This window comes from Euphorbia lathyris, chromosome 8, assembly GCF_963576675.1.
Source record: "Euphorbia lathyris chromosome 8, ddEupLath1.1, whole genome shotgun sequence".
Classification (NCBI taxonomy): domain Eukaryota; kingdom Viridiplantae; phylum Streptophyta; class Magnoliopsida; order Malpighiales; family Euphorbiaceae; genus Euphorbia; species Euphorbia lathyris.
In genome coordinates, this window is record NC_088917.1 from 38,290,558 (window position 1) to 38,300,086 (window position 9,529).

The 9,529-nt window shown below is 36.9% G+C and overlaps 1 long non-coding RNA gene across 1 annotated transcript; it reads right to left on the minus strand.

Moving 5' to 3' along the window:
- Positions 1 to 5,925: 5,925 nt before the first annotated feature.
- On the minus strand, positions 5,926 to 6,942 carry LOC136204187 (uncharacterized). Its single transcript, XR_010675072.1, has 3 exons — positions 6,666 to 6,942; positions 6,483 to 6,564; positions 5,926 to 6,368 (listed from the first exon to the last, which is right to left on the minus strand). It is a non-coding gene; the product is annotated as an uncharacterized lncRNA (long non-coding RNA).
- Positions 6,943 to 9,529: the final 2,587 nt, after the last annotated feature.

A 9,529-nucleotide genomic window follows, 5' to 3' on the forward strand; every position in this document is an offset into this window, starting at 1 on the left:
AAGCCGTAGCCCAGCCACAAAGCCTCATTCCTAGTGGTCTCTAGCGAAGTCAGTTTAATGCAAATTCTGTATAGGAGATTTCGTGGTCAAGAATCAATCAATCTATTATCTAGGCTTGTCAGGGTTACAAGAATTAGGCACATTATATACACAAACAGGCTAGTTGATCATTATCAATGATCATTCTAGCAGAAATCATGTTCCTAACATTACCTAGGCATAAAGCATGCATAAACTGATCGAATCAAAAGCGAATTCCTTAAACCCTAAACCCTAAACATTCACAACAATTCAACCAATTTCATCCCCATCCTAGATTGGATGGGGATTAGTTCATAGACAAACCAATCATGATTATAATGCAAAAGGGAATAAATGAAGGCATACTCGGATTAATACGTAATTAAGATAAAGGGAAAGAGAGAGTAATTCTAAAACCCGTTGTCTGATTACAGTATAAACAAAGTTGGTAGATCCTCCACCCGTTGAGCTGTTCTTCAACGAAATTAAAGCTAACTACAAACTTTTATTGGAAACTAAAGCTAAAAAGTGTTTAATACGACTACAGGAAAGAAAAATAATAATCATCCCCTTTGGATTGAGTTAGGCTGCCTATTTATAGTCGTAGGCAGCAAACCTAGGTCTTCCGGGGGTACCAACGACTTTTCCCACATAAAACAGGTATTAAAAAGACTTTATATTAGAGTTTCCAGCTGGGGATAGGCATTTTTACGCCTCTCCCGTCTCGTCTCATCGAGACAGAGGATGTCTCGTCGAGACGAGTGGCTGTCTCGACGAGACATCCTAATGTCTCGACGAGACAGTGCCTGTCTCAGCGAGACAGGCCTGTGTCTCGGCGAGACAGGCATCCAGTTGGGGCAAAGGTCCGGTTTTTCTCCATTTTGGTCCATGGGGGGCAAAGGTCCGGTTTTTCTCCATTTTGGTCCATGGGAGTGGCTGTCTCGTCGAGACAGCCTGATGTCTCGACGAGACAGTGCCTGTCTCAGCGAGACAGGCATCCAGTTGGGGCAAAGGTCCGGTTTTTCTCCATTTTGGTCCATGGGCTTCCGAAATCCGCTCTAATGGCCCCTGATGAATCCCAAAAGTGCTCCGACGGTTCCTGAATTGTCCGGAATTGCTCCAAAAGGCTCGGGTCTGGTTCAGGAATACTCAAATACGCCTTAAAACACCTGAAAACATAGAAAATGCCATAAATACTCGAAACTACTTATTTTTACTAAAAGCGAACAAAATGACAACAAAACTGAAAGGAAATAAAGCGAAAACGAACTAAAAAGGGCCTAAAAACCCTATACAAATGGGAGCTATCAACCTCCCCACACTTGAACCTTGCTTGTCCTCAAACAAGAAAGAATCAAAAGCAGTGAAACATCAGCAAATAGCTCGCATACACAGACAAGGATCCATTACACCTTTATTATCCATACGGTTTCATACTACTCAAGTTGCAATTAAAAACGACATGAACCTCAAAACAGTCTCCAAAACTGATCAAGTAATTTTTATCAACCAACACTTTGCAAAAACAAAAGGCGAGGACTAAGACTGCTAGCTCACAGGTGGTCGCTCTTACACTCAAGTGTTTAGGGAAAATATGCATATGGTAAACGCTCAACAGTTTATTGCACAAAATGGTCACGTTGGGATTGCATCATCCATCCGGTCGAAATTAGCATCACAATTAAATAAGATTATAGGTCTTTACAGGGTTGTAACAAAGGCTAAAGGTTTGGGGGTAGGAAAAAGGGAATTTAGGCATAAAGTTAATGACTCAACTAGCTAGAATTTGGCAAATTTGCACCTTTTCCGTTGTGTGCGAGATAAAAGCTCAAGGTTGTTTTGTTTTTAGTTCGGGAAGCAACTGAAGTACACCTTCCATCCTTTCTTCTACAATTTATTTGGCTCTAGCTTCGAACCATATGGATATTTTTTTAAAGGATAGAGGGGACGAAAGGTCAATTGAGTGGGTTACTTCTTCTATATAGAGTGACAACCTTTTAGTTATAGCTAACGGAAGTTCGAAGGGTGTGTGCCCAAGTATTTTTCTAACCGGTATTGAGTCAATTAACTAGGGTGAGAAAGGATATTTATGAAGGCTAAGGGCTTGTACTTGGTTGATCAAAGAAGTGGGGAAAATAAGGCTCAAAGGGGCTTATCTAGTGGAATTGGTAAGGGATTTTGGCTAGTCAAAGAAAAGGCTAAGTTCACAAGGGGCTATACCTAGATTGCCTAATCATTTCAAGTTCAATTATAACACAACATTCAACCATTATTGGATGCAATTCCTATGAGCATAATGACAATAACTGTATCCCACACCTAAGAGATCAATTGTTCCTAAAAATGAGTCTAAAATATTGATCCTTTGGCTCTAACTCACACTTTAGGGGTTAATTGTAACAATCCTAGCCTCACCTAACGAATCGTTCCATGTCAATCTTAGTTAAATGACGCTCTTTGGAGACTCAAATGTTGTTCACAACTTTTTGCATGCATCAATTTCAACTGAGCTTTCAGACTTTTAGGGCACAATTTCAATCGTCATGTCAGGATTATTAGATGCATCAAAATCAACTGCCTAGGATTCTTTTTATTCCTAAAAGCTAATGGCAAAAACAGGAAAAACACAAAAATTCAGAAATCCTAAGACATGCAAACGGTCTAAACGCAACACACACAAAAATGCATAAAAAGTAAAAACATGCATAATCAATAGAAGAACTCCAAAGTTTTCTATCCTATTGCAACCTCCCCACACTTACGATATGCATTTATTTCAGAAATGCAAAAGCAAAGCATAAAGTAGACTGCGAAAAAGAAATAGGATAGAAATACTCCCTAGGGGTGGCGATCCATCCAACCACGATTATTACTCGCCAGGCTATTGAAATCGAGGCGAAAATCCTGGAACTCATAGTTGAGTGCCCGGATACTCTCCCTATTCTATTCGCCCACAGCAATGGCGAGTTCCAACCTTTCCTCGAGTACACCAGTGCGGCCCGGTTGGTAGCCTTCATCCTCATCCTCCTCTTCTTCAGAGCTCGCTGTTTCGATATCTGCTGTACCTGTTCTAGATGAACTAGCTCTAGTTGTACCTGCCTCAAAATCTCTAGTCCACACACCAGAGTTGTGAATAATGTGTGCCCTATTCAGGTATTTTTTTTATCAAGCAATAAGAATGGAGTGGAGGGTCTGGCATTCAATTCCGTTTCGAGCTCCTCTAAAAAGGCCATTCGACTAATTATTGCCCCAAACGGGAAGGCAGTGCGCTTAGTGAAGCGGAAATTTGCCATTTGGTTCCATAGGACGTGGGCCATCCGAGCTGGACGGTCCTTTTTCATACACCACAGCATAAGGAGGTCCAATTCTGTGACCTTATCAGCCTCCCTCTGACCATTAAGGTTAAATGAAATCCACTTGTGCATTAGACGGTCCATTGGGTCCGTCAAACTTGCATTAGTGGCTGTTTTCTTGCTATAACTAGGCTCTCTCGATACTTCAGTGAAGTATTGGCTGTGAGTTAAGTCCCGTTCCCACTCAACAATATCGGCCTCCTTAAATTCGAAGGCCTCATTCATCTCCTCCTCAGTCCAGACACGCTCAATGTTATTAAGGCGAAAGTGCAAAGTTTTCACTCCATCATCACGTAGGCAGCAAACCTAGGTCTTCCGGGGGTACTAACGACTTTTCCCGCGTAAAACAGGTATTAAAAAGACTTTAAATTCGAGTTTCCAGCTGGGGTGAGGCGTTTTTACGCCTCTCCCGCCTCGTCTCGTCGAGACAGAGGATGTCTCTTCGAGACGAGTGGCTGTTTCATCGAGACAACCTAGTGTCTCGACGAGACAGTGCCTGTCTCGAGGAGACAGGCCTGTGTCTCGGCGAGACAGGCATCCAGTTGGGGCAAAGGTCCGATTTTTCTCCATTTTGGTCCATGGGCTTCTGAAATCCGCTCTAATGGCCCCTAATGAATCCCAAAAGTACTCCGAAGGTTCCTGAATTGTCCGGAATTGCTCCAAAAGGCTCGGGTCTGGTTCGGGAATACTCAAATACGCCTTAAAACACCTGAAAACACAGAAAATGCCATAAATACTCGAAACTACTTATTTTTACTAAAAGCGAACAAAATGACAACAAAACTGAAAGGAAATAAAGCGAAAACGAACTAAAAAGGGCCTAAAAACCCTATATAAATGGGAGCTATCAGTTATCAAGTAATAATCTGCACAAGTCCAGGTATCGAATCCACAGGATTTACTCCTGCAAGTATCGAGCTACTCAGTTTCTAGTGTAATCTAGGCTTTAGGGGGTTAAGCTTGGTTTTGTTTCTATATTAATCTACCCATAGCTAAGTTATTCTACTCCTAGGTGATCTTTCAATAATGTAGTTACCCGAAGGGATGTGGAATGATACGATAATAATGAATTCAACCTAATTTGCTAATCAATTGATAACCTAATCTAAGTCGTTTTTGCCTAAGACGATTAACCCTACTTATCCTTCTGTGGTTCCTAGTGTGTCATTCCCTTGTAAGGCCGAAACTAGCTCTAAGGCTCAGTAATTTGGTCTTAATCTTCCGCAGGGTCGTCAATCCTACATGCTCTGACTAGGTCAGATTCAGCTTGAAATATGTGCCAACAATGTATTTGGATTTATGAATGAGTTAAACTAATTAAGCAAAGCGTGAGACAAAGATTAAATCATACAAATAATTGAACAAACTAGAAACTTGAATTAATATTAAAGATGGAGAAATTGTCACGAAGTTACAATGAGCCTAGGATTCATAGACTGTATCAAGAGGTAACAAGATATAAAAGAGTAAGAAAATCCCTTTCAGGGAACCTGTCTACCACTACAGGCGTCTTCCTAGGACTTAAGGATGGAACCTTGAAAATAATCCTTGGGCAGCGGAGCTTGAGTGTTCTTCAATGGAGGGTGAAGGAGATGAAGGAGATGGAGAGGATTCTTCAAGGGGGAAAGCTAGGGTTTTACAATTAATGAAAGATATCTAATTTACATTGATAAATTTCTATTTATAGTTGCGGTCTGAGTCCCAAATCTAATCGAAATTGTTTCCTATTGCAAGTGGAAGAGTTGGGGCCAGATCGTGACATCGTGGGGCCGGGAATCAGTTAAAAGACTGATTCTCGAGGTCCAGCTCGGCGCGAGAGGCCAGCTCGCCAAGCTGGCCACTCCCAGCTGGCCGTACTGGCAGTGCCAGCTCGCCGAGTTGGCCTAAAATGGCCAGTTTGGCGAGCGACATGTGCCTAAACGCTCCGAGTGACTGCTGGCACTACAAGAAATTCACCGTTTCATGACGCACAATAATTGTCACTAAAAGTTGACTTTTCGTCATATTTAATAAAATATGACGAAATTCTATCGTCACAACGATCGTTACTGTATGAGCGTGGTATTTTGTATATGTGACATTTTTTTAGTTTCGTCACCAATAATGTGTTCTTATGTGACAAAAAAAATACATGTCATAAAAAATCAATTTTTATGACGTTTATTTTGTCATCATTAATGAATATTTCTTGTCACTGAAAATTGAGTTTTGTCATGAAATGTTATACCTTAAAATGATGAATTTATATTTTGTCACAAAAATTACACGTTGTGGTGACAAATATTAATATAACACTAAATTTACATATTTTAGTGATGTTATAATTGTCATGAAATCCAAAATTTTTGTCATATTTAAATTTAATTGGTCATTGAAAATGAAAAATTGTGATGTTTAATAATTATCATTGTATATGTTTTTTTTTCTTTCCGCATGTCATTGTACATGTTGATCTTTATATAAATAAAAAAATCATATGGTCAGTATTTATTTAATATTTGAAGTATATATATTTTGTAATTTCTTAAAATTTATTAAAATCATTACAAATGACAGTAAAATTGAAATGATAACAACTATAACAAATAATAAAATTCAAATCTTTATATATAAGCCCAACATGAAAGCCTAATTTTAAATTACATCAATAGCCCATTAAGAAATAATAAGGCATAAAACAACAAAAGGAAATATGTTTTATTCTTCACTTCTTTTCTCCTTCTCTGCTGCCCTCATTTCCTCCCTCTTTTTCCATAGCAAAAAGCTCTCTGCCTTGGAGAAGCTCAGACAAAAATCCAGGAAAGCTGTTTGACTTATTTGAGCAATTCTTCAATTTCTTTTTCTGATTCTTTCTCTTCCTCTTTTCAAAGAAGCAATAGATTTGACCGTTATTGAAACTTATAGTAAAATCAATTCATTGTATAACCTCTTATCATCATCAGATTGTAGTACCACAATTGCATATTCCCCTCTCACATTTTAAAGCCAAAAGACCTACAAACATCAAAATCAACAAACAATTAGTTTTGTCCAAATTCCGAATTTCACATGCTAATTTACAATTTCATATAAAAATCAATCATATCTCAACTGCAGTATATTTACTACCTCAATGGAACCTTTTGTCCAAATATCTTCCTTTTTCAGAATTCATGGAAAGGATTTCTCTTAGCCCTTTCATTTAGAGAAGCTAAAATCAAAATAGTGAGAAATAAGAGAAAAAAAAAAGATTAAGGGAAGGAGATAGCAGAAAACAATGAAAAGAAAATGAAAGAGTGAAATATATGTTACCTTTTTCTTCAATTCAAGCAAACCCTAGTCAAACCTATAAAATTCAGATAAACAAGAAGAAAGAATGAGATAATGTTAGATATAGAAAGAAGAATAAAAAATTCGTAGGGTTAAGAGATGTATGATAAAAAGAGATAGAGAGAAGAAAGATGCAAGGGAATAGATGGAAGTGATTGGTGATCTAGTTTGGGAGAGGAAAATATGCAGTGGATATTGCAGAACGTGTATGAAACCACCAAAATGAGATGTGGGGAGAGGGAAATCGCATGATCGGCATCGAGGGGGAGGCTTATGCGGTTAGATTATGTTATGGTTTATTGGACTTTGATTAAATTAATATTTTCCTTTGGCTCAATTAATTGGAGCTTAAATTGTGAAATTATCCTTTAAAAAGAATTGTAAATAAAATATTATAATTATATAAAAAAAATTACACAGATATCACAATTTAGTTTATTAATTTACATTAACAACATGGTAAATTTATTTTTATGAAAATATTAATCTATTCAAATATTTAAACAAAACTATAACATTTTCTTAAGATATTAAATAATTGAACATGTCAATTTAGAAAAAACTAAAGAACAATTTTTTTTAGATAACATATCAAAATAGGCTTAAGGTTTTTGAAGAAGTATTAATGTAGGCTCCACGTATAAAATAACATTAATGTAGGCTTAATGTTTAAAAAAGTACCAATTAGGCCTCGATAACGAAATGTGACACGTCATTCACATTATTACGTTAAGTTCTACTTTCTCTCTCACGTACAACTGAAAGAACTTAACGGAATAATATGAATGACGTGTCACGTTCCGTTATTGAGACCTAAATTATTACTATTTTTTAAACATTAAGTCTATATTAGTGCTATTTTGTACATGTAACCTAAATTAATCTTCCCCAAAAACGTTAGACCTATTTTAGTACCTTATTTTTTTTAATTCAAAGAAATTTTAATAATTATCTATTACCCTTAACTCGACATTGCTTCAAAAAATAATAATAATGAATTTTTTTTTTCTTTAACCAATTTATCGTCTTATTTTTTTTTTTTTTTTTTTTGGTAGAAAAGGAAAAGAAAAACGAATAACAACAAACTACCCAGGAATTAGCCTAGGGAAGCTAACCCCAATCCTATCTTCTAAGAGAAGATGAGAGATGAAACTAGGGGAAACAGGAAGGGTAGTAACGCCTAACGTCCCTTCATGGCCCGCCGCCGCCAAGCGATCAGCAACACGATTCTGCTCTCTAAAAATGTGTCTGAACTCTACGAACTCAAAGGAGGAGCAAAGCCTTATAATAGCTTTGATGAGGTTGCGACTGTTAAGACCCATAGAATGATTCTCAGAAATCATTTTGATTGCTTCCAAATTATCAGACTCCACAGAGAGCCTCTTAACACCCAGCCTTTTAGCAAGATTGATTCCAGTAAGAATAGCCCAGAGCTCCGCAGAAAAGGAAGAACCCAACCCTAAATTCTGGGAGAACCCAGAAAGCCAGACGCCCCCTACATCTCTAAGCACACCTCCAGCCGCAATCTTACCGTTACTGAGGCAGGAACCATCAGTATTCAGCTTCACAACCCCCTCTCTTGACCTGCTCCATCCCACGAGATGGACATCACAACACTGAGAGGCTCTGGCAAGGGACTCTCCTTTGAAACTATCGATAATAGAGAAAAGTTTTTTCGAGAAGAAATCAGCTAAGTTTGTCATAAAAACAGTTTTATCTCCAAAAATCTCCTCGTTTCTCCATTTCCAAACTTGGTGACAGATAATAGCAAAGAAAATGTCACCATGCTCCATGTATGGAAGCAACTTTCCTCTAACACCATCAGAGAACCAGTCGACCTCATTTTTATTAAATTATGACCAATAAGAAATGTCATAAAAATATTCGTTTACTACGACGATATAATCGTCACTAATTAATTTTATTTCGTCAAGATAAACTTTTCCCTCCAAATTTTTAGTACCAAATTTTGTCTCCAAATTTGTAAGTGACAATGTTTATTTTATCGTCATGAAATCTATTATATAGTGACAAAAATTATATTAATGGAGAAACATATTAAATTTGTCATAAAAAAGGTTAAAAATAATGACAATTTTAAATTTTTGTCATGCTTAAATCATTTTTAATGACGAAATTTTGTGCGTAACAAAAAAAATTGTCATAAAAAGGCAATTTTTTTGTAGTGTGGGGGTCCCCAATATGCGATTTTCTCCCAAACTTGTTCCTGTTTTGACCTGCACACGCACATAAACTCCAAACGATATTAGTTCAGAGGCTAAATTGACCTACCAATCGCTTAATTTGAGTAAAAACTCCATTTGTTACGACTTTTGATGGATCATTTAGCCATAATAAATAATTGAAAGTTAACATACGTGCTAATTTGGTAGTATTTGCCCAAAAACGATGAGAAAACGAACTTAAACTACAAAAGTAAATAAAACATATACAAAATCTAATTAACACACACATATGCATAAAAATACGAGAATTAACTAAACCGTCCTAAAAACCGTACCTAAAGATAGGGTTTTTGACCCCTATGAATTACATATCTAGACTATTTTTTGGGATTTTCCCAAAATACCATTTATATATATATATATATATATATAACACTTAGAAATTTTTTATTCTTCCTTATTTCTCCCTTCCATCTGACTTCGCATATTTCGCAATATGCGAAGTATGCAAAGATAATATTTGGTTCAGTAAATGATTTTAATTTGCATATTTCGCAATATGCGAAGCATGCGAAAACAATACTAATTCGCAGAATAAATTTTAGTTTTGCAGATTTCACAATATACGAAGTAAAAGACGTGTTGTTAAGCAGTATTATC